The 25,888-nt window shown below is 40.3% G+C and overlaps 1 protein-coding gene and 1 long non-coding RNA gene across 4 annotated transcripts in view; both read left to right on the top strand.

The window, feature by feature from the left end:
- PLEKHA5 (pleckstrin homology domain containing A5) overlaps positions 1–25,888 on the top strand; it is a 204,369-nt gene that overhangs the window by 8,544 nt on the left and 169,937 nt on the right. The window lies entirely within an intron of this gene.
- LOC311619187 lies at positions 13,303–16,527 on the top strand. The gene is made up of 2 exons (XR_014794457.1): positions 13,303–15,712; positions 16,352–16,527. It is a non-coding gene; the product is annotated as an uncharacterized lncRNA (long non-coding RNA).

Raw genomic sequence — 25,888 nt, 5'->3', positions numbered from 1 at the left:
CTCTGAATTTCTCCAATGGTTTCTCCCATGATCTGGATGTTTTTTTCTTATTTGCAAAGCTGGTGTATGTTTAATGAAGGGGGAGACATGAAGAGTAGAAAAAGATAGAATTGGTTAGAAGAGTCGGGGTTGGAGGCCCTGGATGTAAACATCCTTGTCTACCCACCTCTGCCCTGTGAAAGTCATAGAGTTCTTTAGCATTTGTTGACAAATGCCCTTCTTTCATTGTTCTTCCTTTCTCTGACAGATAAGCATAAGTTGGGGTTGATGGTGAAAAGTTGTGTGTGTGTGTGTGTGTGTGTGTGTGTGTGTGTGGAAATTGGAGTAATAGTGTGAAAAAATGATAGTAGTTGTCTGTCAGATGGGCTGGGCTGTCCTAGAAAGGCATGGAGGAAGGAGGCAGGGATTGCTAGGCCTGGGGGTATGGATGGAATTCACACGGGTTGATCTAAATGAATGGTAGGATAAACTCATAGGGGTGGGATATATATAATGTATGTGATGAGCAGTGATAACTACCCTGCTGGTAAATGATGGAGCTGTATTGTGTCTGGTCTTCAAATGTCAGGCTGAACTTTTTATTTCCTAGGCAAGCCATGGCAGATGTCTTTTGGTGTAGTATTCATAATGTAGAGTGGAGGTTTTAAGAGAGATTTTTTGTAAAAATATATTTTATTGATTTTTTTACAGAGAGGAAGAAAAAGGGATAGAGAGTTAGAAACATCGATGAGAGAGAAACATCGATCAGCTGCCTCCTGCACACCCCCTACTGGGGATGTGCCCTCAACCAAGGCACATGCCCTTGACCGGAATCGAACCCAGGACCCTTCAGTCTGCAGGCCGACGCTCTAACCACTGAGCCAAAAACGGTTAGGGCTTAAGAGAGATTTTAATGTAGGCAGCGTGGATTAGAAAGGGACAGGCCTAGAATCAAGGAGACCAATTCTGGCTTCGTTGCTGTAATCCAGGAGACAGATGCTTAAACCAAGTAGCAGTGGGAACAGAAAGGAAGGAGACCATTGATCAAAGATATTAAAAAGGAGTTGACAGGCCTTAGAAATCTTGCTGAGCTAGGAGGCTGACAGAGAAAGGAGAGGTCAAAAGCCACTGCGAGCCTTTGTGTCTGAGTGGCTACAGAAATGATTTGTGTAGGGAGGTGGTGGGGGGCGGGGACACTCTAGGTGGAGGTGTTAATGATGCTTTGATTTTTGAGCTGTTGGGCATAGCACTTTAGGTGGCTAAAATCTGGCCTTTCCAAAGGACTCCCAACATTATTTCCCATTCCTCTCTTATGAACAAGAAACACAACCTCCAACCCACACAAAAAATCCTCTCTCAGCTACCCAATTGACTGTGTATATACAGAACCAAGTTGGAAATACCATATTCATCCAATCCATTATTTATTTAACAAATACTGAGTATTTACTATGCACCCAGTGGTTTAGGCTTGGTCAATGAAACAAACATAGACAGTACTCTTAAGGAGTTAAATTAGTGGGAGAGTCAATACTAAAATAACCACAAGTATATCATGGTAGACTGTGATAAGCACTATGAAATGCACATCATGGTTTGACCAGATAGTATGAGAGGACTTGACTCGATGGGGTTTTTGGAAGAGGCCTTTCTCACAAACAGAGAGATGAGCCTGCCTCTGAGAGTTCCGCTGGAGTGGATGAGAGCAGCGAAGTCCCCATGGAGTGGGTCAGGACGGGGCAGTAAGAAAGTCACCTGAAAGATTAGATTGGACCATAACCTGAATGACAGTATCACCATATCTAAAGAAAGACGGGATGGGATTGGCGTGATGTGGGCGTTTAGGATAAGGAGTAAAACTGCAGCAGAAGTCGTTGACGTTCCTGTCTACTAAGGAAGAGAGAGCAAGACTTGGCCAACTGACTTTGGTTATTACTTCAGTCCCAGTGGCAAGATTTTCCAGTCAGTCATTCACTGGTGCTTTCTTCCTTTCATTACTCTTCACCACGTTTTTTTATTTTTTTTATTTTATTTTTTTTTGTTTTTTTTTTAATATATTTTATTGATTTTGTACCGAGAGGAAGGGAGAGAGATAGAGAGTTAGAAACATCGATGAGAGAGAGTCATCGATCAGCTGCCTCTTGCATACCCCCCACTGGGGATATGCCCGCAACCAAGGTACATGCCCTTAACCTGAATCGAACCCGGGACCCTTCAGTCCCCAAGCCGACGCTCTATCCATTGAGCCAAACCGGTTTCGGCTTCACCACGTTTTGAACTCAGAATTATATGCCTTGGCAATTAGGACCCATCACTAACCAAAACAGAACAAAAAGCTTCCCCCTGATGAACAAGAGCGGACCCGGAGACAAGGAAGCATAGGTCAGACTGTCGGACCTCAGAGGGAAGGGAGGGGAGAGGAGGAATAGGGGAGAGATCAACCAAAGGACTTGTGTGCATGCATATGAGCCTAACCAGTGGTCACGGACAACAGAGAGGCAGGCATGCGTGGGGCGGGGTTTGGGATGGGAATTGGGGGATGAGGACAAATATGTGATACCTTAATCAATAAAGAAAAAAATTTTTTTTTTAAATAAAAAAGCTCTTCCCTTTTGGGGAGCAAATGTCAGAGTAAACAAATAAGTAAATTGTATAGTATGTAAGAATATACAAATGATATAAGAAGAAAAAAAACACAGGGTAAGAGCAGGAGAGGAGTGATGCGCAAGGAGTATGGGAGAAAAGGGAGGTGAAATGGGAGAAGTAGTGGGTGGACTGGAGGGGGGGTGGCCCTCATTGGCTGTTGCTCAGGGAGATGAGCCTTTGCAGGTGTGAGCAGAGGAGGAGACGGGATCCACCTTCACCCTTTGAAAGGGTCGTTGACGAGATTTTGGGGCGACTAATGCAGCCCCTCCAGAGCCAGTTCTGTGCCCCCTCAGATTCTCTCCCTACGCTTCCTAGTTCTTAACAGGATTACGGCTAACTATTTTTTTTTTTTTTTTTTTTTTTTTGTTCTCTATGTTTTTTTTTTTTTTTTTTTTTTAATAAGTTTTTATTTTTCATATTATTACAAATGTTCCTTCTCCCCCCCCCCACCATTGCTCTCCTCCACCAGGTTCCCACCCCACCCTCTGCCCTTTCCCCTCTCCCCATTGTCCTCATCCATAGGTGCACAGTTTATGTTCAGTCTCTTCCCACGCCCCCCTCTCCCCTTTTCCCCAAGAATCGTCAGTTCACTCCCCTTCCATACCTCTGATTCTATTATATTCAACAGTTAATATTGTTCATCAGATCTTTTTAATTTCCTTGGTTTTTAGATTCACTTGTTGATAATTACGTATTTGTTGTTCATAATTTTTATCTTTATTTACTTTCTCTTCTGAAAGAACCCCCTTCAGCAATTCATATAATTCTGGTTTGCTGGTGATGAACTCCTTTAGCTTTTTTTTATTAGTGAATCTCTTTATCTGGCCTTCGATTCTGAGTGATAGCTTTGCTGGATAGATTATCTTTGGCTGTAGGTTCTTACTATTCATCACCTTGAATATTTCTTGCCATTCCCTTCTGGCCTGCATGGTTTCTGTTGAGAAATCAGCTGACAATCGTATAGGTGCTCCTTTATAAGTTACTACCTTCTTTGCTCTTGCTTCTTTTAATATTCTCTCTTTATCTTTTGCTCTTGGAATTTTAATAATGATGTGTCTCGGTGTGGTCCTCTTTGGATTCCTTTTGTTTGGAGTTCTGTGCGCTTCCTGGACTTGTAAGTCTAATTCTTTCACCAGGTGGGGGAAGTTTTCTGTCACTATTTCTTTCAGTATGTTTTCGATATCTTGCTCTCTCTCATCTTCTGGGACCCCCATAATTCTGATGTTGGTTCGCTTGAAGTTGTCCCAGAGGTTTCTTACATTATCTTCAATTTTCTGGATTCTCTTGCCTTCTAGCTTCTGTGGAGGAGTGTCTTCTGGCTCTTTATGTTCCAAATCTTTGACTTGATTCTTGCGATCTTCCCTTCTGTTTTTAGGACTCTGTAAAATATTTTTTATTTCAGACAATGTATTCTTTATTTCTTGTTGATCCCTTATCATTTCTTGTTGACTCCTTATTAATTCTAGTTGATCTCTTTTCATATCCTCATAGGCCTTATCCATCTTTTCTAGGAAATTCTTGAAAAACCTTATAAGTGTAGATTTGAACTCTATATCCAGACGCTTTTTGTCCTCCATTTCTTTCGTTTGTGATCTATTTTGTTGTCGCATTTCGCTACGGCTAACTATTTAATATGTAATTGCTATGTTTTGTTTAAGGTGCCATGATTATCAGTTAGCATTGTGTTGATAACAGCTTTCCAGGAGAAAAGGGAGACATGACCATATTATATAAAATAACCCCTCCATCCTTATTTCAGAAAACAGTATATTTTAGAATCAAGTCAACACTTAGTTTAATACCTGTTTGCACACACACTCCGTGTGCTGGGTAAGCTTCATGAAAAGCGATCTTTTTTTTTTTTTTTTTTTGAAAAGCAATCTTGCTCGTTGCCATATTTTTAGTTCCCTTAGCCTAAGCCCTTCTCCTATTAGTTCCTCAATAAATATTTCTTGATTGAATGAATTTTGATGGTTACAGTCAACTTAATTTCATGCTATTCAGAAACTTTACAATTTGGCTCTTTTGTGAAATTTAAGTATTTTCCACGTGACATTTATCCAATCCAATAGGGAGTGAGTACACCAGCTGCTGATCAAGTTTGGTTTGTGGGATTCTCCTCCGAGAGGCAGAGAGGATCTGCCCAGCAGCCTGATGGTAGGACCAGAGGCCTGACAGAGCCGGGTAGTGCAGAGACCCCTGAGGCTGCGTGCAGACAGCCGAGAGCCACACCCTGCCATTGATCATGCCCTTCCCAGGTAGAAACTTTCACAGTTTAGGCTGCTGTGGATTCCAGAGAACAGGGCGGATGCCGAAGTCTATACCGTCGTGGATAGCATTGGTAAAGCGAATGCGGACCAGATCTGAAAACACTAGTCTGTGGGTCCTTACAGAAACCTGGGAGAAACAGAAAACAGTCCTCATGGTGTACAGACGTAGAAGTTTAATGAACCATGCGGGAACTCCCTGGCTGCTTGGGAGTGAGCTCTGTGCCTTGGGGGAATTATCCTCTGAGGTGGCCAGTCACCATGGAAGCACCTGAGAGAAGCCCTCCGGGTCTCACACTGCTCTCTAAGGAAGCGTTTGCCTCCTTTCAGGCCAGGGGGAGTCGTTGAAAATGTGCGGGATGTACATTGCTGTGCTTTCAGTCCAGGTTTAGGCCTGGACCTGTGAGAAGGAAGAGGAAGTGTTGAATTCTGAGCAAGAAAACAAGAGAAACCAGTCCTAGACTGGCTGTCATGGGCAAGGAGGACTGAGGAAGCCAGGGGGCGGAGTTTCACTGTGCTCAACACTCCACCCTGCTGTGGTGGGCCAGGGATTCCCTCTGGTTCTTGGAAAATCACTGGCCACTTCAGGGAATAACTCCCAAACCGTGTCAGTGCTGCAGCCGTCTGCTACCAAAACATGCCCACTGCCTATCTCCCATTGACGTTCTGCGTGGATTTCGTTTTCCCCTCCCCTTCCAAATGACTTAGATTCATTGCACATGTTATTTTGGATAGGCATGGACTTAAAAATAAAAAAGGGGAGAATTTACCTCTGAGATGAAAAATTAGTTTCAGTCTTTTGAATAAATACTGAATCAATTCCAACAGGGTTTGCTGAACTTGGTTGAAGGTGCCTATAATACCCACTTGGTTGAATATGATAAAGCTGTTCAACCTAAAATTTAAAGCTCAGTAAAATAGGACAGTAATGGCAGAATCCTGAAAAGAAATAAGGCACTCCTTGCCCAGTTCGTACAGGACAAAGCAACGCTCGAGGGAAAGGAGCATGTTATATACTTAGTGTCAACGTTGTCTCTTCTGTTGAAAATCCACCCGTTGCACTACATTTACTTTTAAAAGTTGTTCCATCACAAAATAATTGTGGCATTTAAGAAATTTAGTAAAGAAACATCAGAAGATTCCATTTTAAACAATAAATCTCTCAGGCAAATAATATGTCTCTTTAGTGGGTGTGCTTTTTCCCAACCTGTTTTATGATGTGGTTTTTTTTTTTTCTGATTATAGAAGTAATACATTTTTATTATAGAACATTTGGAAAATACTGAAGAGTATAAAGAAGGGAAAAAAAAACCCACCCACTTTTGTTATGCATTGAGAATTTATATTAATTTTTCTGAATATATGCATAATCATGTTTTGAAAGATTTGGGTCTTATCACTAATCTTGCATGAAATGCTATTTTAATAAAATTTACATTATTGGTCTGGCCATTGTGGCTCAGTTGGTGTTGGAGCATTGTCCAGTGCACTGGAGGGTCGCCAGTTTGATTCTCGATCAGGGCACATGCCCAGGTTGCCAGTTCAGTCCCCCTTTGGGGTGCATACAAGGAGGCAACCAGTTGATGTTTCTCTCTCACATCCACGTTTCTCTCTTTGTATCTACCTTTCTCTCCTTTTCCCTTCCTCTCTCTAAAATAAAAAAATATGGTTAAATGTACTTTATGGGTTCCCATGTCATTATATATTTATTCAATAGATTTCACATGTGTTTTTTTTCTTCTTTTTATTGAATTTCAGAGAGAGAAGATGGGAGAGGGAGAGAGAAATAGAAATGTCAATGAGAGAGAAACATCAACATCTATCTGCTACCTACTGCACACCCCCTGCTGGGGGCCTGGGGACTGAGCCCAAAAACTGGGCATGTGACCTGACCAGGAATCCGGCCAGTGCCCTCCTACTGCATGCGTTAACACTCAGCCACTGAACCACACTGGCTGGGCTATTCAGTAGATTTTTTAAAAAACTGTGATGCTCTGTTTTACAAATACATAATACTTTAATCATTCCTCTATTTTTAGATGGCTGTGTTTCCAATTTTTTTGCTGTGAGGAAAATTCTTATATAACATTCTTATGTGCATGTCTGTTTCCTGGACTTGGAATTATTGGAAAAAGATATGAGCTTTTTAAAAGGTTCATCACTTAACATTTTGCCAAATTGCTCTCTAGAAGATTGGTACAGATTTATATTCTCTCCTACAGTATGTGAACGTTTATGAAAGTGCCACCATTTCTTCATACCTGCAATAAATTCCCTTGATTGGACTGATGAAATTGAAAGGTAACTGATGGAGAATCCATGTGGATTGTTATTAGTGATTCAGTTGGTTTGGAACAGCGATTAGTCTGCCCCCAAAACTTAGTGGCTTAGCCGAAACAGGTTTGGCTCAGTGGATAGAGCGTCGGCCTGCGGACTGAAAGGTCCCACGTTTGATTCCAGTCAAGGGCATGTACCTTGGTTGCGGGCACATCCCCAGTAGGGGGTGTGCAAGAGGCAGCTGATCGATGATTCTCATCGATGTTTCTAACTCTATCCCTCTCTCTTCCTCTCTGTAAAAAAATCAATAAAATATATTAAAAACAAACAAAAAATTTAAATTGCGTACCTTTCTGTAGGTGAGTGGGCTCAGCTAGGCTGTTCTGTTATGTGTGGTATCACTGAGGTTATTCATTTAGAAGTCTTTAACTGGAACTGGGCTGTGGCTAGAATATCCATGGTCTCTCCTTGTGGCCTCTTAGCGCCTAGTGGTCTATTTAGAGTTTTTTATAACATGGCAGCTGGCTTCTATGGAAACATCACCAGGGGACAGGCACCAGTGTGCTAGGGCTTATAAAATCTCTGCCTGCATCTGGCTTGCTTATGTCCTATTAGCCAAAACAGGTCGCCTGACCAAGGCCAAAATGAAAGGTGGGAGAGGACACAAGCCTATAGGAGTGGTTTGTTGCAGACCATTGATGTCATGGGCTACCAGAGATGGTAACTGAGTTTCAGTTAGCATCACAACTCTAATCGATCAGCAGTAGCAGTATGGACCACTGTGTTCAGGAGATTTGGAGACCCACTTCTGCATCAGTGAGAAAGCATATTGTGAAAAGCTAGTGATGTTTGCAAGGGCTTAGCTGAGGATGTGGATGGATTTATCATCCTTAATTTATCATCCTTAATCTATGAGTTTATATCATAAAGCCTTTCACTAAAAAATAAAAGCAATTCATGAGCTTGCATGTAAGCCCAAATAGTTTAGAAACATTTGAATATGAGTCTTAAGCTTTTGTTCATCCTGGTACCACCTTGACAACTAATATAATTGGTAGTATAAGGTATCAGCAGTCGGTATTCTCTCCTGGGTTGGTTTGCAAAATACCATTATATTATTACCAGAACTGCTGCTTCCCATTTCTGAGTGAAAAAGATATAGCAGGATTCACAGATGAGGTTAAGTGTCTTTAGCAGTGATCAAGAAAGTACAGCCCAGGATCGTGTGTGTGGATGGAAAGTTGGGTGAATGGATAGATGGCTAGAGTCACATATGTATTGATATGTATACGTGAATGTGTGATTTGTAACTCCTTGACTAAGTTGTCACTTGACATTTGGATTGATTACTAGTGATTTAACTATTGTAGTAAATTATCCATCACAATTTAAGGTCAGACACTATAGCCCTCTGTATTCTAAGGAAGATGTATTGGGAAATGTTTTTATTGCTCCTGGAACAGGTATGCTCCCCACCCCCCATACTCTGTACCCCAGGAGGTTATACATATCAAGTTTGGTTCATCTTCTAATCCTCCATTTTGCATTTACATACACACACACACAGCACACACACTGCAGTTCTCAGCACAGCTGCTAAAGAAACTCTTACGTTGAAAACAAGCAGTATTATTGGTAGGAGAAATGAAGCCCTGGGATGGGGTTATAAATCCTTTCTGCAAGTAATACTTCCTGCCTGGTGTGCTATTAAAGCCTCATTCCAGAAGACACCTAAATTAAAACGTTTCACAATTTTTGGCTTCAATTCCTGAAAATCATTAAAGGAGAAGTGTAATTGATTATCCAGGGTGAATAGGTATGATTGATTAATCTTGCTCTATAACCCAACCATCCAAAAAAAAATGCAGTGGCTTAAGAAAGAACTGTATTAGTGTATACACCTCCCTCGGTGGCTGGGCAGTTCCTCTAGTTTCTGTTGGGCTGACTGTTGTGTGGGATCAGTTGTGGGTCAGGCGGGAGTTCTAGAATGGCCTTCTCTGAACTTGGCTCTCTTTACACGATCTTGCGTCCTCCAGTAGGCTCGCTCCTGTGGTGAAAGCAGGTGTCATTTATACTGGAAAAGGGAGGGAGCAGAAGTGCTCTGTGTCCCTTGAGGCATGGGCAGTGGAGCTTATTTACTAGACAGACATAGAACTCATTTATTATGAGTTCTATGTCTATTATTTTTACTGTTTGTTTTTTTTCCAGAATACTTTAAGTATCCTTTTTAAATTAAAAATGACATTTTCCTAATGTAAACTATTAAAATATCAAACATTAATGATATATATATATATATATATACATACATATATATATATAAATGCTAAAGAACAATGATTTAATTACATTGTGTAGTGTTATATATCAAATACTAAATCTAGTCTAAAACCCAAGGATCAGGATTTTTCAAATTAACATTTTCAAGTTTTTGTTTCTAAGGTCTTTTTAACTCGGTATAAACAAAATAGATATTGTAAATGTAAATATTTAATTGCTTCCTTTTGCTCATAGTCACTTTGAAAGTTTAAACTATGTGGTGAACCAGAGCAAAATTTCATAATCTTTAAACCACAAAGTTGCCTAATAGGCAACAAAATAGGAATGACAACAGTGGAAGATTTACAAATTCCCGGAACCACCTGGAAATAATTTTACTCTATGCTCATAAGAAGGAACTCTGTAACATGAAGAATAATTAATAATAATTACTTTCTTGCCTCTAACTCTGTAGTGGTCATACTTGTTCCATTGAAAGGTACAAGGCAAGTTAAGATAATCTGTGCGCTTTAACCTGTACAATACAGGTGAGTCTATTTTATGCAATTAGCAATTTTCTAATCTCTGTGGGTGAAATATTTTACTACCACATTTATCTGATTTAAGACAGTTTAAAGCCTTTTTTGAGTTTTGTTTCATTGTGGATTCTTTAGGAGAGGGTCAACTTAATACATTCGGAATGAATATAATACAGCAGAGATAAAGGAACACAAGACGAAGAACCACTACACATGAAACTCAATGTTAGCTCTCCAATGTGCTCAGACCTTTGAAGGTCCCTCTTGCCCCTCCTTCCCATCCCTCTGCCTCCCCTAAAAGAAAACATTTGACAACCTCCAGATGTGATCGATGGCTAGGGTCTAGGGATCCCAGTCGTGCACGAATGTCGTGCGCCGGGCCTCTAGTGTTCACGTAATAGCCGTAAAATAAAACAGGAAGCAATGTCCACCAACGGGAAATGGTTATAGTATAAACATACAAAAAAATTTAAAATAAACTACATCAATTGAGGGTGAATCTCACAAATAACACACTCAACACAATAAGCAAATCAACTAATTTCCCTTTCGTAATGTAAAAAAAAAAAAAAAAAAAGGCAGGGGAAATTAAACCATGCATTGTATATGGATTCAGGCACATGTGGTAAAATTTTAAAAAGACCATAGGGATGTTAAAAACACAAAATAAAGGATGGTGTTTTCTTTTTTTTCTTTTTTCTATTTTTTTTTTTTAATATATTTTATTGATTTTTTACAGAGAAGAAGGGAGAGGGAGAGAGAGTTAGAAATGTCGATGAGAGAGAAACATCAACCAGCTGCCTCTTGCACACCCCCTACCGGGGATGTGCCCGCAACCAAGGTACATGCCCTTCACCGGAATCGAACCTGGGACCTTTCAGTCCGCAGACCGACGCTCTACCACTGAGCCAAACCGGATGGTGTTTTCTTACTGTGGCTTTTACTTTGAATTTCCCAGACTAATGAAATTAAGCATCTTTTATTAAGTCCATTGTGTATTCATGTTCTTCCTCTGTGAAATGCCTGTTTATATCTTTGGTTCACTTCTCTTGGTGTCTTTTTTTTTCTTGTGATTTTTGTATGTTTAGTATAGATAATAATCTTTTGTAAATTCACATTTGTAGCTTGCCTTCTCTTCCTTTCAGTGATCCTTTGATGAATATAACTCTTAATGTTAACATAATTCCTTATCTTCTGTAAGTTATGACAAAGTGTTTTTTCCCCCTTTCCGGTCCATTTATTTATTTATTTATTTATTTTCATTATATTTTTTTATGTTGTACCTAGGTATTTCTTTTCTTTTTTTTAATATACTTTATTGATTTTTATTATTTTTTTTTTTACAGAGAGGAAGGGAGAGGGATAGATATAGTTAGAAACATTGATGAGCCAAAACCGGTTTGGCTCAGTGGTAGAGCGTCGGTCTGCGGACTGAAAGGTCCCGGGTTTGATTACTGTCAAGGGCATGTACATTGGTTGCGGGCACATCCCCGGTGGGGGGTGTGCAAGAGGCAGCTGGTCGATGTTTCTCTCTCATTGACGTTTCTAGCTCTCTATCTCTCTCCCTTCCTCTCTGTAAAAAATCAATAAAATAAAATATATTTAAAAAAAGAAAAAAGAAACATCAATGAGAGAGAATCATCGACCAGCTGCCTCCTGCACATCCCCTACTGGGGATGTGCCCACAACCAAGGTACATGCCCTTGACTGGAATTGAACCTGGGACCTTTCAGTCCACAGACTGACGCTCTGTCCACTGAGCCAAACCGGTTTCGGCCAGCTAGGTATTTCTTTACGTTGCTTATCAGAAAGCTCATTGTCACCTATTTGGAAGACAAGCTCTATGTAAAATAGCTTAGGTGTGTTTTTATAATACCAGCTGTTTTCCCTGGCAAGAAGGAAATCCAGACAATTCTGAACCTGTTTTGATCATGAGATTAAGTAAAATGCTTTTATTAGGTGCTCGTGAATAATGAACGCAACTCTATCTAGTAAGAGGCCTCTGCCAGGAATGGAAGAAAACAAGACTGTTTTCTACGAAGTCCCTCAACCTGATTTTTCTTCAGATCTCCCGTTTCCGTGTTTCTCTGATAGTCTTTAGTCAGACAATCCACCTGATCTGGTGTGATTTGGGGGCCTGTTGATTTTTTTTTTTTCTCACCCAAGGTTATGCTTTATTGATTTGGGTGGGGAGGGACATTGATCATTTGCCTTACACGTGCCCCCTAACCGGGGATCGAACCCGCAACCTAGGTATGTGCCCTGACTGAGAATTGAACACGCATCCTTTGGTGTATGGGAAGGTGCTGCAACCAACCCAGCTATGGGTGGGGGGACTGTGGAGGGACTGTAGATTTTTAAATTATCCTCGGAATCACCATTATCAGGACTGTAAATGTGATCTACCTAGACTCAAACTGGAATAGAATATGTAAAAGACAATAACAATTTAATTGTGTGAATTGTAGTCTCAGGAATAAAGTACTATTAATCTTTATCTAAAGTGTGTTACTGCTCTGCACTCATCATTGCAAAGGCCTTCACTTAGGTGGTAAGATTCTATTATAGATAGAATATAGAATTTCTCATAATCAAACACATGGAGAAGAATAGTGATGTTTTCTGGCTTTTGTGGGACTAAGCATAACACTTTACTGACCCAAATACAGATGCTTCTGGACTTATGATGGGGTTAACACCCCAATAAACTCATCCTAAACTGAAAATGCATTCAATAAACCTAACCTGTCAAATGTCACAGCTTAGCCTCGCCTTCCTTAAATGTGCTCAGAACACATAGGTGTACAGTTGGGTCAAATCATCTAACACAAAGCCTAGTTTATAATAAAATATTGAATGTCTCATGTAATTATTATGTGTATCATTTTTGCACTATCATAAGTTAAAAAAATCAATCGTAATTCAAACCATTTTAAGTTGGGACCATTGATGTACTACTAATGCCCTCTGAAATAATTCACATAGCTCTCTGGAAAAAACTTACCTCAATGAAAATGTTGTTTATATTCAGAGACATTCCTGATAAGTGGAATGAACGGTCCTTTTCTCAGTAATAGTTTTTATAGGTAGATCCACATATACAGAGAAGGTAATTTTTTTAAATATATTTTATTGAATTTTTACAGAGAGGAAGAGAGAGGGATAGAGAGTTAGAAACATCAATGAGAGAGAATCATCGATCAGCTGCCTCTTGCACACCCCATACTGGGGATGTGCCGGCAACCAAGGTACATGCCCTTGACCTGAATCGAACCTGGGACCTTTCACTCCCCAGGCTGACGCTCTATCCACTGAGCCAAACCGATTTCGGCCAGAGAAGGTAATTTTTATGATTTGCTACATAATATTTCTGTTAGGTTTTTTTTTTTTTTAAAAGAATTGTTTGTATTAGAAAATAATTTCCATTTTATAATCTTGCTTTTTGAGGTTTCCTATGTCAGTTATTATCTTTCAAAGTTGGTATTGCAGGGACCTCCCTTGGAGTATGCTCTTTAGTTGGCAGAGGGGTCAAAAAGACTGAGTAGGAGCATTTCCTTGCTTTGTTTAGGGCATAGAACCTCACCAGTTACTATTACAACTTCTGGGAAACAGAAGAGGAAATAATTAGAGATTTTTATAGAGCCCTGTGGAAAGTTTGCTTTTTACTCTAGAAAGTTGGTTGAATGAAGCTTCTCAGTTAATAAAGCATGTATTATTGTTAAAACGACACACGGCCCTGAATTGTTATGGTTTAGTTTTGTTAAGAAAGCACACAGAAACTCAGTGTGCTACTTAGAGTAAATGTTTATGGGATCCATAATAATAACACTGCTGTTCGGCCTTCACTGTGATCGGCTTATTCTGCTCGTCACTTCCAAGTCTGTTTTCTTTTGCTCTAGCTTTATTGAAATACACTGGACACCAGCCAAGACTTTTTCTTAAAACATCTTCCCAGTTTCATTATAGCCGTCCCATAATGTGTTTGGTACAAACTCTGGTTAGGAGTTATTCCTATTTCTGCAGAACATGAAAAGTAAAAAGCATGCATTGATTTACATATTTTGGTCCCTAATATGTGTTAAATATTGAATGCTTGTTAGGAAGCTTAGTAATGGATTAGACAGACCTGGCTCTTACCCTTGTATATGTCATAATCCAAACACAAAAGCCCCATGTATTGATTTTTAACTTTAAAATTTTCAAATAAATTTATATTTTAATTGAATGGGGAAAAAATGAAATTAGATGAATACTGGGTTACATAATCTTCCAGGCACTGGGCTGCAAAGATGAAATAGAGAAGGTCTACACACTTAGTACTCCTCAGCTTCATAACTGATTTTGATAGTCATTATTTAGTAATGTAGAAATGTTTATCCTATACCTACTACCTACTATTTGGTGCTAGACATTAGGGATAAAAAATTGCATGCTAGGAATGTGTGTGTTTTTTTGTTTGTTTGTTTATTTATTTATTTTTTTTTTACTTTTTCAGATTTTGATAAAACAATTGAGTTAGAGACTATATTAATTTTATTTGCTGATCTAAGTTCTTGTCTTCTTTTTATGTAATACCTGCTATTTATGGATCACTTAACTATGCTCCAGGCACTCTGCTGAGCATTTTATATGCATTAAGTCATGTGCTGCATATGCCATGCAGAACTACCCACTAGTTATTGAGCACTCAATGTACCTGTCACTATGTAAGCATTTCATCTCCTTAAAATTGAGGAGCCTAAGCCTCAGAGAACTGGCAGAGCTGGGAATCAGGCTTGGAGTGGGCTGGCAGTCAGGGGTCTGTACCCTGCTGCAAAACATCTTTTAGCAATTGCGCTTTATGGTAATATTTTCATCGGCAATATAAATAACAGGTGATCTGATTATTTAAAATTCCCCCCCCCCTTTTTTTTTTAAGCAACGAGTTTTGAATAATACCCACATATGGAGTTTATTAATCATTTTATGTAACCTGTGTTTATTATGATCAGCTTTTAAAAAAAAAAATTCCAGCCCTAGCCGGTTTGATTCCGGTCAAGGGCACATACCTGTGTTATGGGATTGATCCCCAGTAAGGTGGCATGTGGGAGGCAGCCTGTCAGTGATTCTCTCTCATCTTTGATGATTCTCTCTCTCCCTCTCCCTTCCTCTCTGAAACCAATAAAGGTATATTTAAAGAAAATTTAAAAAAATAAAATAAAATTCCGCACATTTCAACGGATACAGCTATTGCCATAAATCTAGGATCAAGTTTATAATGAAATTAGGAAAAAAAGTAATTGTATAAAATTAGGTTGAAAATTAGTGTATTTTCTTATAATCTCAAGCGGCCTGTATAAAGGTAGTCATTTTAAGCTGATGGCATTAAAAATTGATAGCTTTGAGAAATCTCTATTTCATAGTAAATTTTTTAATGTTTCCTTCTTGATGTCTTTCGGGTCCGGGCTTCCATTGACAGTACAGTTCTCATTTAAAAGGAAGAAAAAAAATACCTTGGTCAGATGGCTCTGTTGATTGGAGCATCATCTCGAACACCAAAAGGTTGTGGTGTTCATTTCCATCCACGGCACATTCCTAGGTTGCAGGTTTGGTTCCCAGTCTGCACATGCGGGAGGCAATCAATCAATGTGTGTCTCTCTCCCTACCTTACTAGAATTAATAAAATAAATGGAGAAATGGGGGACGGGGGGAGGCGGCGGGGACTAATGTCTAAAGTAGCTATAAAGAGTGCATTCACCTTCTAAGGTAGGGGTGTCGAACTCAATCAGAGAAGGGGCCAAAATCTAAAATCCAGCCTAAATTGCGGGCCGAATGGTTTACTGAACAGTCATAAACTGACAATGTCATAAACTGACAGCGGAGTGCAGTGATGACAGTGCGGTGCGGGCCACATTGCAAGGCCTGGCGGGCTGGATTTGGCCCGCGGGCCTTGTGTTTGACACATGTGTTCTAAGGTATTGCTTCACCTCCATTTGAACTGAAAGACCCGAACTGGCCTTTTGTCCTGAACGGCGGAGACGACCTCACGAACCACACAAACACTTGTCTCGATGCAACACGCAAAAGGTTTATTGACCGACGCCGGGTCCCAACCTCCAGCCCAGAGGCTGATGGAAGGGCCCCGTTGGGGGTTTACAGCGGGCTTATAAAGGCAAAAACCACAAGCAGCTTGTCAAGGTCAGTTGGTTTGGAGGGAAACAGATGTTTTTCTCTGATTAGGACCGCTGGGCTTGGGACAGTAGTGGCCCTCAGGGTCAAGCCCAGGGCGGGGGTGGCTCTATCAGCAGTACTCAGTTGAGCGGGAAGCTCAGCTGAGCGGGAAACTCAAACCTAGCTGTGGCGGGAAACAAATAACAATGCAGGCAGTAGCAAACATCAAGGCAGGCAATATTTTCTTAAGTCTTACAGAACATCTCTCTGCCTCCCTAATCTCTTTGGCTACATTAAAAATCTTGCTGTAGTTTTTGAAATGTAAAGAACAAGGCTTTTTGCAATTAGGACTGACCTCGGTCTATATCAGCTTGCTTTATTATTGACTTAATTGTCTTACAGCTGGGGGGGGGGGGGGGGAAGGCCTGATTTTAATATGCCCAGCCTTATATTTATACTATAGGCCCGATGCACTAAGATTCATGCAAGAACAGGCCTTCCTGCCGAGACCGGTTTGGCTCAATGGATAGAGCGTCGGCTTGGGGACTGAAGGGACCCGGGTTCGATTCCGGTCAAGGGCATGTACCTTGGTTGCGGGCATATCTCCAGTAGGGGGTGTGCAAGAGGCAGCTGCAGCTGATCGATGACTCTCTCTCATCGATGTTTCTAGCTTTCTATCTCTCTCCCTTCCTCTCTGTACAAAATCAATAAAATATATTTTTTTAAAAAAAAAAGAAAAAGAAAAAGAATAGGCCTTCTTTCCCCTGGCTGCCGGCACCACCTTCGCCCCGGCCAGAGCCACCTTCCGCCTCTAGCCTTGTTGCGCCAATTTGCATATTTCCTTTTTATTGGCTGTGGGCACCACCATATTTGTTGCAGTTACGGGTCAATTTGCATATTCCATCTTTATTAGATAGGACTAGAGACCCAGTGCACAACATTCGTGCACTGGGGGGAGAGAGTCCTTCAGCTTGGCCTGCACCCTCTTCCAGTCCAGGACTCCTTGGGGGATGTCTGACTGCTGGCTTAGGCCCACTTGCCCTACCAGGGAGTGGGCCTAAGCCGGCAGTCAGACCTCCCTTACGAGGTCCTTAGCAGTGCACGGAGGCAGGAGAGGCTGCCACCGCTGTCGCTGCACTTGCCAGCTGTGAGCCCGGCTTCTGGTTGAGCGGTGCTCCCCCTGTGGGAGTGGACTGACCACCAGGGGGCAGCTCCTGCATTGAGCATCCGCCCCCTGGCGGTCAGTGCATGTCATAATGACCAGCCATTTTGCTGTTCGGTCAATTTGCATATTAGGGTGTTAGGGAGCGGCTATAGAGTTAAGCCTCAGACTGACCTGTTGGCAAAGCCACAAACAAGTCCCGGTGTAGAGGGCACAGCCCTCTTGGCATAAGTAAGCTTGACCTTATGAAGTTCCCTAGGTCCTTCCTGGGTAAGCTAATGGCTGTGGGAAGCACAGCAAGGCTGGCAAAACAAGCGAAACTCACAAGAACATTGTAACTATGTTGACTACTACCCTGTTTTTCTCCAACTATAAAATAAACCCTCAGCGGAAACCGGTTTGGCTCAGTGGTAGAGCGTCAGTCTGCAGGACTGAAAGGTCCCAGGTTCGATTCTGGTCAGGGGCATATACGTTGGTTGCGGGCACATCCCCAGTTAGGGGGTGTGCAAGAGGCAGCTGGTCGATGTTTCTCTCTCATCGACGTTTCTAGCTCTCTATCTCTCTCCCTTCCTCTCTGTAAAAAATCAATAAAATATATTTAAAAATAAATAAATAAATAAATAAATAAACCCTCAGCTTGCTGGCTGGATCTCTCTCTGAGGCCTAACAGGGGATTCAACTTACTCTCTTTCTTTTCTTTAATCTTTCACTGCCCTCCCCTCAGGCTCACCGAACCCTTGGCCGTGCTGGCCCAGCACATGAGGGTGTTATTGTGTAGGCTTTTCAGTCATTTGTAAGTTATCAAGCATTTCTATCATCCCCTCTGCTTTTACATGGCATTCAATTAGAATTAACTCCTGAATAATTGAACTGATGCTGTACAATTTAGAATATAGACCAGACAGCAAATTTACTGAGTCTAACATTCCCGGTGTTTTCTAGGGTGCCTCTGTCTGTCACTGGGCACCAGCGGAGATTCTCAGCCTCTGTCATGAAAAGTGTGTGTTTCTGTTTAGCAATACAAATTAAAACACAGCTGGGAATGACGTGGTTAGCCCAATCTCACAGGCATGCGCCTCCCTCTGTTCATTTCCTCCTGTTTGTATTCCTAGAAGCAAACAGCTGCACATTCAACTTTATTCTTGATCCCTTTACTTAAAAATCTGGATCTCAGAATAAGCAAACTGAGCCTTTAGGCTTAGGAAAAAAAAAAAAAAAAAAGCCTTATTTATTTTTAATTTTTTATGTTGTCAGTTGCGACAATAATATATCCATAATAATAAATTGTTTTTTGAAATAGTTGCACACAATATCACCATCGCCCATTTTCATATAGTTGCAGCCATAATCCACATTCCGTTTTTAGCAATCTGCTTTTTTTTTTCACTGAATGGTGGCCGGAACACTTTCTTACACATCTACATTTTCATTGTAATTTTTTTTTTTTAATATATCTAATTGATTTTACACAGAGAGTAATTGGGAGGGACAGAGCGTTAGAAACATCGATGAGAGAGAATCATCGATCAGATGCCTCTTGCACACCCCCGACTGGGGATGTGCCCGCAACCAAGGTACATGCCCTTGACCGGAATCGAACCCGGGACCTTTCAGTCCACAGGCTAATGCTCTATCCACTGAGCCAAACCGGTCCCGGCGTCATTGTAATTTTAACCTCTGCGTACTAGGTGGGGCAAAAACAGGCTTACAGTTGTGCGTACAGGAAACATGGAGTTTATTCTTGTATTGTTATTGTTAAGCATTGTATTATTTTCCAAACAAACAACTGTAAACCTACTTTTGCCCCACCCCGCAGTAGTCTACTGTTAAGCGTTTCATTTAAAACTCCGTACAGTTTACTTCGTGCCAAAATAGCATCACTTACAGTACTGAATAGCATTACTTTTACACAGGTGTTTTTTCCCCCTGCACGTTGTACTGATTAAATTTTCTTTTAAAGCCATTTATGCCGTGCATATCAGAATAGGTAAACATTTTTTAGTTAAAAGAAAGTCAGGTAAAAGTAAACTTTTAATTTGAACCACGCCAAATGACTACCGTAAGCATTTGCAGTTATTCCTTCATCATAAAGATAGGCCAGGAGTGTGTCAGTGGCCTTAGTGAGTTTATTTTTTTATGTATACCCAGGATTGCATGTTCATACTTAGCAATTTGTGTATAATTGGCAATGGTAGGCTGTTTATTACAGCGTGATGATGTGGCTCCCTCAGGTGACAGTCTGTCTGGTGGAATTAAGGATGTCTTATGGTAGAGCGCAGTCAGCTTCTGTGGTTTGTTAGTGATAGTCCTAACTCTCGTTTTACTTAACATACTGGTATGTGTCTATCATCCATGGACTTACTTTATTTTCATTCTGTTAAACCTTTTTTTTTTTAGTATATGTTACGTAAATAACTTTTTTATAATGTCATGTTTTCTTTCTCCTAAATGTATGTATTGTAACTCATAGATATAAAATTCTAGTATTTAGTTTTTTTTAAAGTAAAGTGTGTGTTATTGGACACTGATCATCACCTCCTCCCCATACCTGTATCATCATCATCATTACATACCTTATAGCCTGACTGGATAGGCCTGGATCATAAATTACTCCTTCCTTTTAAACCAAAGGGTTTTTAACTACAGCATTTATATAGCAGCCAAACAGGGCATAACAATTTTTAAGTGAAAAACTTTCTTTTTACTGTAAATGAAATGTGTACTCCTATTGGAAAGTCTAGAAAATTATTTTAAAAAATTACCTATATTCCCATCACCCATTTATATAAACTGTTGGCATATAGTCTTTGTTTCCTTCCTATATATTTACACACATAAGAAGATTGGGATCATAGTATACACATTCATAATTTGATTCACTTAATGATTTGGAACATTTTCCTATTAGTCTTTGACATCTTTCTAGTAATTACTAGGAAATCAGTGCATGCTGATGATAAACTCAGGCAATATAAAGGGCTATGAGAAGACTGAGAGTCCTAATCCACTGCCCCAGTCCCTTTCTTTCCCCAACCACTGGTGACAGTTTCTTACTCTATAACTAGATGCCCGGTGCATGGATTCGTGCACCGGTGGGGTCCCTCGGCCTCGCCTGCGCCCTCTCGTAATCCGGGACCTCTCAGGGGATGTTGGAGAGCCGGTTTTGGCCCGATCTCCGCAGACCAAGCCAAGAGACCTCACCCGTGCACAAATATGTGCACTGGGCCTCTAGTGTAGGGGTGTCGAACTCAATCAGAGAAGGGGCCAAAATCTAAAATCCAGCCTAAATCGCGGGCCGAATGGTTTACTGAACAGTCATAAACTGACAATGTCATAAACTGACAGCGGAGTGCAGTGATGACAGCGCGGTGCGGGCCACATTGCAAGGCCTGGCGGGCTGGATTTGGCCCGCGGGCCTTGTGTTTGACACATGTGCTCTAGTGTATGTATAAAATCTTTGATTAATCTCTTCCTGTTCTCCCCCTTCTCCATTCCCTCCGAGATTCATCAGTCTGTTCCATGTTTCCATACCTATGCATTGAGCGTCTGCCCCCTAATGGTCAGTGTGCATCATAGCTACTGGTTAATGGTCAAACTCTCACTTAGGCATACACACACACACACACACACACACACACACACACACGTAGACTGGAGGCCCATTGCAGGAATTCGTGTACAGGTGGGGTCCCTCGGGGTGGCCTGCGGGAATTGGGCTGAAACCTGCAGTCCAATGCCACCTGCCGCTTCTGCTGCTCTCGCTCATCCCAGCCCCACCGATTCCCAGGAGCCAGGAGGGAACCGCACTGTCCGCCACCACCCGCAGGAGCTGGGACGGAGGCTGGAGGGAACTTCTGCTGCCGCCTGTGCGGCAGAGGGGGGGTGGTGAACAGGGTGGCGTAGAGGTACTCCATGCGCACACAGCCTCGGTCATTACTGTGACACCGAAACAGACAATTTGCATATTACCGCTTTACACACACACACACACACACACACACACACATATATATATTAACGTTTAGTATATTACCTAAGAAAGAGTGTGGAAAAACAAGTATTTTGATGGAATTTTTTCCTTTTAGTCTTTCACTTACCCCCATTTTTTTAAAGGAAGAAAAAAATTTCCGCACTCTTGCGCCTCTCTCTCACTCTCTCGCTCACAGGCTCTCTCACAGTTCGAGTGAATCATTGTTTGCCCTGGAGAAATTTCAGTAAATGTCACGGAACTTTCATTTGGATTGACCAAAATATGTTCCTCTTGTCTTTCCTAAGCCCGAAATGTTGTTACCTCATTTGTAAGAGAATCCTTTATGTATGAAGAGGTGACAGGTTTAATAGCTGTGTATTCAATCACACAATGAAAACCCCTCCCTCACTCCGTGATGCCGATGTGCACCCAAGATTGAGAACTATTTTTGAACTCTCGGATTTAATACATAGGACCTTGTTCAAAGAAAAAGTCAACCCCTTTTATAGATTTAAAAATGGAACCTTTACTTTTCTAAAGTGTGTTGGCCATTCTTGTTTTTCCAGGATTAGCAGGTATCGAAATACTATGTTGAGAATGTGCCAGTGAAACAATTTCTGAGAGCAAAAACTTCTGGCATTGAAAGAAGAGGATTTACTATAACATATGTGCTTTTGGAAATTAACCAAGATTGAGTATGTGGGTGCCAGCTACAAAACTGAAAATGTTCTTTCCTTCAGGGCAAAGGAAAGAAATATAATCCTGATATTCAAATTAGATACCCCTTTCAAAAAACAAAATGAGTAGGTTTTCCTGGGCTCATAAGGTAGTCTTTTGTTCCCATAAGTTAGATTTGCACAAGCTCATTTGAGTAAATGAGGAGGGGGTGGGACAACTACCCAAGAAAACATTATTCATCTAATGTTAATCAGCTCTTTTAACTTCTGAAAAGCAATTTTTACTTCTGAAAAGCAATTTTATTCTGATGCAATCATTTGGGGGAAATGCAAGAAGTTTACAGTTAGGTTTATTGTTTTAGCAATTGCCTTATATTTACATCAAAATACAAGCTTATTTTATTTAATATATAATGGAATTAGTATACATTTGCCTTAGTTTAAGTTTTTCCTTAATACACAATTTATATTTAAAGAATTTGAATGAGAGGAACAAGTTGCTAGTCCAGCTTTCATTCTGTTCCCACTGGAAGTTTTTCAGCACTAAATGCCTTTATTCAGCAATTACTTATTGAACTACTATTATGTGCCAGGTGACTTTTTTTTCTTCTTCTGCCAGCAGCTTGGTAGATTATTTTAAAAAGATGACCACTAATTCATTCCATTACTCTTTCATAAGAAATGGATTTCTTAATTTTGACTCCTCTTCCATATAAGAGTATTCTATTGAAACTTCTGGAGGAAACATTTTCTGTTGAGGCAAGTAGGCAAAGAAAATGGGGTTATTTATAAAATGTAAAGAAACCAAAAATTAGAAAGAAGCTTCTCTATGTGTACTATCCAGTCCAGCCATTCAGATTTAGAATCTTATTACATTTCTTGTCAGATTGCTTTGTGAATTTAAAGTACAAAGCACTTAAATATTTCCTCTTGTAAGGACCTTACAAAAAATTTTTGGATAGAAATTTTATTCCAAATTTTATATTAGCAAGGATGTGATGAAATAGTACATGAAATTATAGAGGGGGGTGAAAATAAGACGGTATAATCAGGCAAGTAATAATTTAGGAAGTATAGAAGGGTCAACCTTCACAATTACTTTGGAAAAATATAGTAGGCCTTTTAATTTTAGTGTTTACAGTCTTGATGTGCCATTTCATCCTAGTATTTTGAAGTAGCAGTAGCTGTTACATTTTTATTTGAACGTTAATTATAAGAATAACAAATGCTTTTAAAGCTAATTTTTTATGTATCTTTTAAAAGAATAACATTGTATTATATCATGAAAATACTATTTCTTGTTTTGATTTTTCTGGTGGAGAATGTGTTTTATGTATGAAAAAAGAAAAGAAGGAAAAGGAAAACTTTTTATTGAAAAAAGTTTTTTTTAGAGAAATAGCATAGAAAAATACCCCATATTTGTGTGTATCAAATTTTACCTTAAAGCATTGAATTTATATACCAAATTTAAGCTTGACTATGCTTTTTTGTATCCTAGTGTTTAATAACCTCAAGAGTAATCAACTAAAATTGGTGTAAAATATCAAAGTATTTCCTGTTAATTTATTTTAAAATAGATTTACCATTATCTTAATGTTTTTGTCATTTCTTAAACTTTTACTGTTTTATTTTTTGTTGCTGCATTTGTCGTTTGTTTGGTACTTTGAGAATAATAAAAGTAGTTCTTAGGCCTTGGCCCATGTTGCTTAGTTGGTTGGGTGTCATCCTGTGTGCTGAAAGGCTGTTGCTGGTTCAGTTCCGGTCAGGGCACATGCCCAGGTGGCAGGTTCTATCCCCCTCTCCCTTTCTCTCTCTACAAATCAATGAAAAAAAAAAAAATTTTTAAGTAGTTTTCAGCCATGAGTCATGTTAAGACTTTATGTAAACCATTTGTATAGAACTTGCAGTGCATTTTCCCTTAGAAACAATATTGTGTAGGTAAATCTGTCCTTAAACCAGCCAGCTTATGATCCGTAGCACTGACAGTACTGGAAAAACTTAAATCCATTTGTGTAGCTACTTCTCTCTTCCCATGCCCAGTGCAGCTAGAGAGCTGGTCCAGTTCCTGAGTAGGGGCGGCTGGGGATTGAGAAATAAAAGAAAGAGACGAGACACAGAGATAGAAGGGAAAAGCTGGGACCGGGTGGGACCACAATCCTCTTCGGGTGAAGAGATAGGGACAGTGACCGACAGCTAATCCCGTGAGTTTATTTTATATCCAAAATGGCAGGAAGTTTCACCAAAAGGTCAAGACTAAAGGAGATTATTTGCATTCTTGAGTAGGCCCTGAGCATTCCTGGTGCTAGGCTGGATTTAGATATTAAACCTCTTCCCCACACCGGGCTGAAATGAAGGTCAAGCTGACAACACCCTTCCCTTTGGCAAGGCGTGTTCCCAGGGCGTGGCTTTGCCTACGCCACTGGGTTCAGCTGACAATAATTAAGGAATGCCCATGTGCCTTCCCAGGGGGCCCTCGTCACATTTGCAGTAATTTCTTTGGACAGATACCTCACTCTACTGTAATCATGCCTTCCCCCTCTCTTCTTAAGCAAGTGTGATGAAGTGCCTCTAGTTCTGAGCCTCTGAAGATGCCTCCTATGGCTTAGGGCAGGGCCTCCAGTGGAAGCTGTGGAGAAGAGCTATATGAGTATGAGGAACCCTGGGCTTCCTATTTGGACTCTTGAACTAGGTGCTTGGCTGTCTTCTGCTATGAGAAACCAACCAGCCCGTCTTCTTTTTTCACTGTTTTCTCCGTTCAACCTGTGCATCTCTTTTTCCATTAGGGACGCACGCTCACTTATTTCTTCTGCCTTCCAAAGCCGTGTCACAACCCACCCGGTGGTTTTCATGGGTGTGAATGTGAATCTCCCTTCCTTCCTTCCTTCCTTCCTTCCTTCCTTCCTTCCTTCCTTCCTTCCTTCCTTCCTTCCTTCCTTCCTTCCTGTTTCTTTCCAGTTGCTAGGAAGATGATAAATAAAGCTCTTTCCAGTAGTCCACCTTCCTTCCCCAGCCCATTTTCTCCATCCCTCACCTGGCTATTTTCTCTTATTTTGGTAGACCATGCTCTAGCAATTGTATAGCTACACAGATTATGGGTCTTTGGGTCTTGAAAAGCTGTAGTTTGTCTGCTATAGACATTTTAATCACTGATAGTGGTGTTGGGGTTTAGGAAGCAAAGAGGACATTTCAAAGTTTAGGAGGGGAAATTGATTTAGAGGCAGTGGGTATAAATAATAATCATTGTGTCCATATTTGAGGAGAGGGGAAAAAAGGAATAGAGAATATAGAATTGGCCATACATTTCACTCTTCACATTTTCTGTTTTTGTGTTCATTGCATTTTGAAGCCAGGCAGGATGGATGAGATGGATGAGGAGGAGGAAATCTCTTGAATTAGAGCACAAAGAGGGAAATTCTGCAGGATCTTAGCAGAAGTTTTTAACCTTTTAAGATTTATGTTACACGCACACATGTTTACAAAGCAGGTCAATTGTATTGAAATACAGATATGACAGTTTTTAAGCAAATGATTGATATAACAATATCTGCTTCTTTGTTAAGTAAAGTCTAGAAGTGAGTTTAATAACTATGGTAATTTTGAAGTGGTGATGAGTGTAAATAATATTTCAAGGTATCTGCAATGACTATAATATGATATAAAATATCTAAATTCTATTGGTGATAAAAATCAAAGGTACTGGTAATATAACTGTGGCTTCTTATTTGAATTCATTCATAATTGAAGGAAATGCTAAATTTCAGTTGGAGAAAGTGAAGATGAAGGTCATTTTCTTTCCTGCGTTAATAGATTTTTCTGAATTTCATTCCCTGATCTCTATATATTCCCCCTGATTTCTTGGGGTACTATTTGTATGAAGAGAAGAAAGCAAATTAGAGGCTATTTTCATGTAAAAATTGTAGCCCCACCTCAATGAAATAAACTATACCCGTAAATGTAGAGTG

Source organism: Pipistrellus hanaki, assembly GCF_964339955.1.
Source record: "Pipistrellus hanaki genome assembly, chromosome: 3".
Classification (NCBI taxonomy): Eukaryota; Metazoa; Chordata; class Mammalia; order Chiroptera; family Vespertilionidae; genus Pipistrellus; species Pipistrellus hanaki.
The sequence above is the reverse complement of the archived record's forward strand: the minus strand, read 5'-3'. Positions and strand labels throughout refer to the sequence as shown.